Source organism: Eumetopias jubatus, unplaced genomic scaffold, assembly GCF_037043125.1.
Source record: "Eumetopias jubatus isolate StellerSeaLion01/CBP00866 unplaced genomic scaffold, mEumJub1_p1.0 scaffold_5, whole genome shotgun sequence".
In the NCBI taxonomy this organism is placed as follows: domain Eukaryota; kingdom Metazoa; phylum Chordata; class Mammalia; order Carnivora; family Otariidae; genus Eumetopias; species Eumetopias jubatus.
Genome location: NW_028274811.1, coordinates 149,207,550 through 149,214,018, shown reverse-complemented (window position 1 = coordinate 149,214,018; position 6,469 = coordinate 149,207,550).

Below are 6,469 nucleotides of genomic sequence, written 5' to 3'. Positions count from 1 at the left end.
TGGCTCAGTCGGTTAAGCGTCTAACTTCAGCTCAGGTCATGATCCCAGAGTCCTGGGATCAAGTCCTGCATGGGGCTCCCTGCTCAGCGGGGAGTCTGCTTCTCCCTCTCCCTCTGCTGTGCCCCCGCTTGTGCGCACGCTCTCTCTCTCTCTCTGACAAATAAATAAAATCTTAAAAAAAAAAAACTATTAAAAAAAAAAGCATAGGGGCACCTGGGTGGCTCAGTTGGTTAAGCGACTGCCTTCGGCTCAGGTCATGATCCTGGAGTCCCGGGATCGAGTCCCGCATCACGCTCCCTGCTCAGCAAGGAGCCTGCTTCTCCCTCTAACCCTCCCCCCGTCATGTACTCTCTCCCGCTCTCTCAAATAAATAAATCTTTAAAAAAAAAAAAGCATATCCATATGCTGGTACTGGACAGGTCCCTTTACTGTGGGCTCTAGACACTATATTGCTTATGGTTGTCACTGTTTAAAACTGGTTGAGCTACTTAGAAATTGTTATCGGGATATGCTATTTGCTGCAACCAAAGTCCACCTGGAAAAACCACAGATATTTATTTTTATTTTATAAAAAGTGCAGACTTTCTCCAGACACCAACAACAATCTTACAAAAAATTGAATCAGAACACACATTTGTGTTATTTCCCAGGTGCTTCCATACTTTTAATGCTGGGCCAGTGTTTTCCGGTTTTTACTAGTTTTTCGTCCACTCGTTTAAAATAATCGTCAGTACTGAAGTCTGGCTTTGAGGATGGGAGGGAGTAGTCTGCTGCATTTGCTGCATTTGCTGCCACGGCCAGGTGCTGGGCTGGGTGCCCCTGACGGCTTGAGGGACGCGTCCTGAACGCCCCCTCCCCGAACCGAAGAGAAGCAAGAAGAAGCGCGGATGCCTGGTTGTAGGGGCCTCATTCTCCTGACCGAGGATGTCATAGCAGCAGACTGGGAGCAAAACCCACCACTTAAGCTGTTACACACTTCACCCACATGCTCTGTCTCTCCTGATCAAAAGGTTTTATTCAGTACCCAAAAGAACCACGTGCATAATTATCAGTGAATGCTTCGTCTAAGCCTCAGCCTAAAAACCCAGTGTCCACCTGAAATACCAGCTGCAAGCTGCTGTCCTCAGTGCATCCCACACAGTCATGAGTTCAGTTCCCAGCACACCCCATCATGATGCCCATTTCACAGATGAGGAAATGGAGGCCCAGTGATGTCAAGAAACGTGCCCAGGGTCATGCAGTCGGTGACCCACTGTATGCCTCACCTGTGGCTGCCCAACCAATTGCCAGAGAATTTAGGGGCTTGACACATCTCATCTCTCAGTTTCTGTGGGGCGGGAATCTGGGTAGGGCTTAGGTGGGTCTCTCAAGAGGCTCGAATCTTCTCAAGACTCAACGAGGGGCACAGACGGTGGCCACGCTGTGGTGGACACGGCACAACGTATGAACTGGTCATGATGTTGCACACCTGAAACTAATGTAAACCTGTGTGTCAGCCATACTCAAAACATACGACTCAACTAGGGAAGGGCCCACTTCCGAGCTCACACACACGACTGTCGGCGGGGTTCATTTCCACAGGAGTTGTTGGGCGAGGGGCCTCAGCCTCTTCCCGCTCCTCCAGCACCGTGCTCAAGCTCCTCCCGCACCGTGCTCAAGCTCCTCCAGCACGGTGCTCCCTTCCCGCTCTTCCAGCACCGTGCTCGCTTCTCAGTGACTGAGCCGGCGCAGCAGGTGTGCCAGGAAAGGTTATCACAGCTGAGGCTGAGCCCGCTGTCCTCCGGAAGGCACCGGATACATGGCTGTTTGTTGGCTGGCGTCTGAGAACTGGGATTTTGGGAGCGTCCCCCGACCTAACTGATAAGGAGGGTTCACCGTGCCTGACCTGTTTATGCAAACAATACACAGAACACCTGCTTCCCTTGCGGAGGTCTGGGACTTTGGATGGGCCTGTGTGATCTGGGTGCTGAGTGCCCTGTGAGTTCCCCTGGCAGACAACACACGCACGCTGCCCCATCTTGCCAAATGAACCAGGTGCACGCTATGCGCCTCCCCCAGGAGCGGGCTCTTGCAACCTCGAGCCTGGTTTCCTCCCAAAGTCACCCCGTGCGCCTTCCCTCTGAGTCTGCAATCCTTCCCTGTAATCCATCAGGGCTGTGAGTCCAACTACGATCTGAATCCTCCTCGGGAATCATCGAATTTAGGGATGGTCTTGGGACTCCTGACTCCTTGAGAGAGTTCTATCAGGACAGAGAATTCACCATCTCTGGGATCTTACCTTAGAATACCTCTGCCTTGGGAGCCACTCCCTAGGTGCAGCCGGCAGCCGTGGAGAGCACTAGAGTGGGGATCACCGAGGGCAGTTCTGGAAGCTGCTACCACAGAGTGGGCAGCCGAGCCAGGATTCAATGTGAATGACTGCTTCCACAGCCAGCGGCTCACCAGGTGCTAGGACATCCTGAGCAAGAGCAGGAGAGCAGCTGGGGCTCTGTTTCCTGAGAAGTGCTCTGAGGCTAGACTTGCATTTACTGATGTGGAACATGAACCACAAGTCACAGATGGCGCAAGGATTCTGCCCTCTGGACTCACATGCACATGCACACTCCTGTATCACTTACATTCATTTTTTGAATGGGTCCAACGTGCAAACTCTCCATCATAACCTTGGCCTCAGCCCACCGAGATCCCCTCCCCACAAGGCAACTGGTACTGCCAACCTCTTCCGTAGCCTCCCTCAGCTTGTGCACTTCCAAAAGTACGTGTTTCTCCCTGTTTACACAAATGGCAGTGGGGTAAACACACTTCCCTGCACCTTGCCTTTCTCGCTTCCATTTCTTGGTGATCCCTAAGTTCTAGGCCAACAGGAGCTCATTTAGCTCATTTAGTCCGGCTCATTTAGCTTACCAGAGCTCCTCACGCATGGACCAGGGTCCTTCTGGTTTTCTGCCATTGTACTGGGTCAAGGTGATGTGCATTTCTCATTCTTTCTAGGAAATTTATTTTATTCGTCTCAATAGGTGTTTCAACATTCAAAGGGCACGGAGGGTCTTAAGTGAAAAATGTGTCTCCCTTCTAGCTCACCTGCACCAAGCACTGTCCGCTGACCCACGGGTCCACTCCAGCGGTGGCCCAGGCACACACGAGCGTGTCGTCCACGGACAAGAACCTTCTTCAGCCGGATCTGCCAGCTGCAATGCCTTCTTTCTGGAGAAGCCCCTTGCCAAAATGTTGATTAAACCTGGAAGAAAAGCTTTCAGTGTAATTGTTCATGTTAGCAACACGCTCTTTTTTGGTTTGTAAACAGTCTCATCAGGATTTGTTTAGCTCGTTTTTCAGTAACAGGGATTTTTAAAAACTTTTCTGCCACCTGTGTCGTCTATGCCTCCTGTTACCCGCTTGTCCGTTTGCTTTGGTCCCTGTCTTCGATGCCAACGGCTGTTGTCAGATGTCGCTAATCCTGGCGGCAGTCTGCTCCCGATTAAGCGTGAGGCCACACGGCATGTGGGATGGGAAGCAGTGTGTTGGGGCATCCTGTCCTGAGGTGGATGCGACAGGCTCTAACTTGAGAGGTGCAATAGTGAGGTCTTTTCTCTAGAGCTGGGCAGGTTCCAGAAAAGCGTCTTCCAACGGTCTGCAGGAGACCGAGGTCTGGCTGCCCCACACATTCTGGGAGGCGAGGGAGGGGAGGTGCACAGACGGCCGCTATCCCCCTGCCCTCCACTGTGCCCAGCACCCCCAGGAGAGAACCACCTGCTTCATGAACCCAGCCAGCTCTGAGACTTCAGAATTCTGCCTCTCAGCCATTCCCACGGCGGGATGGGGCTTTGCTCTCTTCTCTATGACGGCCTTTCCGTTTGCTTTTCAGCTTCCAGAACTGTGCTGTGTCTGCACTCCCCTTCCCTGTTTTTGTTAAAATTTTGTTACTGTAGTGTTACTCGGGTTTGGGAGGCAGTGAAATTGTAGGTGTAGATTCGATTCATATCTCAAACCAGGCAGACCCTAATTAAGTCTCTGCTTTGGTAACAGTTCAAGTTTACATCTGACAGGAAAAAAAAAAAAGGCTTATTAGAGATTTTAAATAGCCTTAATCAAAGGACGCCTGGGTGGCTCAGTTGGTTAAGCCACTGCCTTCGGCCCAGGTCATGATCCCAGGGTCCTGGGATCGAGTCCCACATCAGGCTCCTTTCCCAGCAGGGAACCTGCTTCTCCCTCTCTCTCCCTCTGCTTGTGCTCTGTCAAATAAATAAAATCTTTAAAAAAAATAAATAAAATAAATAGCCTTAATCAAAAAAAAAAGAAAAAGACACACTTAAACATGACCTTTGTCCTTCTGTAGCTTCATTCATTTCTGGCAATTTTGAAAAGCTGCTAAAATCTTCAAAGTAGATCACAACAAAGTGGCTGTTGTGCCATCCACGAAAGGGGACGCATTCCAGGGCGGAGACCCTCACGTACAACTGAGCCAGCTCTGCTCCGGTTGGTCAAGACATTTTTAAAGATTGGGCTCCTGGCTTCGTCACTTACTCTGTGACGGATTATTGCTCGACTTTCATATCTGTAAGCAGGGTGGGTAACACCCCTCCCTCCGCCTCTATGAGGTTGTTGGATTAAGTGAGTCACAGGTCAGTCATCAACCGATGGTCTCAGGCCTCCCTATTCACCAGCCATTACCCTCTCTCTCAACGGGTCTGGGCCCTTAAAATGCGTCCAGCCAGCTCGCACCACGGGGCGCTCTGGCTGCAGGGGCACCACGCACACACGGCGGGAAGCAGGCCTTCGGCTGCTTGGCCCTGGTGCCTGGATTCCCGGGCTGCTCACGGCCCGTGGCTTCCCAGACCCCGGCTTCCGCAGTGCAGGGCGGCCGGCCGCCATCCCCAGAACCACCCTGCTCTCCTAGCACAGCATCTCTGTTGACAAGGATTTCCCTAGTAGCCTAGGGGGCAGATTTCTAGCAAGTTCAGCGGATCCGGAACAGCAGCAACTTCTCCGCTATCCAGCCCTCCCAACAAGCCCCAGGGAGGGAGGTAGCAGGTTCGAGAGGTGCTGTTGTTGCCTGAGCACAAGAGCTGTTCCTCCTGGCATTCCCATACTCCTCGGCATCCTGTTTTTACTAGCCAACCCCTCACCACTCCAACCCCATTAGTTAGTGATGCTATTAAATCTTCCTTGTGCAAGCGACTGTGTGGTTTCTCCCCAAAGTAAAAAACTTACATTGCGTTTGCGGGGCCAGGCATTGTCCTGTCAGACGGCTGTTACTGCCTAGGCCTCGTTTGCTTATATGTCAAACTGGGAAGGGATCTGTCCAAATACACAGGGTGTTCACTGTCCAAAGGAGGCAGTGTGGACATAACTGGTTTTCAACCTTGACTCTGTCATGTAGCATTTGATCTTGACAATCTAACCATGCCTGTGGATTAGAACGGCACTGAAGAATGTTTGCAAAGCACCTCAACTAGACAAATGTTAGCCCTCTTTACTGCAAAGAAAACACCAATGGTTGTAATTTGTCATTATAGTGTCACATTGTTAGATGAGCTAGTCATTGACCCAACGGTCCCTCAACCTGGCCACACAGCAGAACGATGTGGGGTTCAGAGTGCCAGCCATGTAGAATCTCTACAAAGTAGGGCCAGAGATCTCCATTTTAAAGGAGGTCTGGAGGGGAAACTGCAAGAGAACTCAGATTCCCCTTCCCTTTAGTTGGTGCTGAACGTCATGCTGGCCCTGATCAGTGATGGTCTCCAGGGAAGCAGTTGGAAGGATTCAAGTGTGGCCTTGACAGGACCGCTGGGCGTGGGAGGGTCTGGATCTGGGTTCCAGAGCCAGCCAAAGGGGGAGATTACAACATGCAAAGGCTGAACAAATACGTAAAGGCAGTGAGGAAAATCAGGGCCATCTGATAGAGGGGGGTGATCCAGAGATGGAGCATGGGCTGGAGTCAGATGGATTGCTGTGATGGGGTTTAAACAACTGGCAACTCGTTTAAACGACAAACTCACATGCACGTGTTTCTATGTACACTGTGAGTGTTCAGAGACATTTAATTCCCAGTTCTGTCTGGTCTGTAAGAAATAACACCTCGTAGCAATGAACACACCTAATTCCAGACCTTAGTTTCCAACCACTGTGCTCCATTAAAGGGAGCCGGGGCTCCAAGTATTTCAAAGAGCTGGGGTATTGATAAAACACGGCTGTTAACAACTATGCCCGTTAGGGGACGGGGACACGCAGGCTCGCCACGCCACACTCTCCTGACGACGCTGAGATTGGCCGTGAGGGTGAGCCGCGTCACCAGGCCCCAGGACCCTGCCTGACACACAGCAGGGGCTTCCTAAGTGATGAAGGAAGGCAGCCCCGTGGCACCTGCCTCATGAGCATCCCCTCCAGGTCCCCTAACAACAGTGCCCGAGGGAGCCCCACTAGGGCTGCAGACGCTTCTCACCTTGACAAACCGAGCCCGCACCGCCCC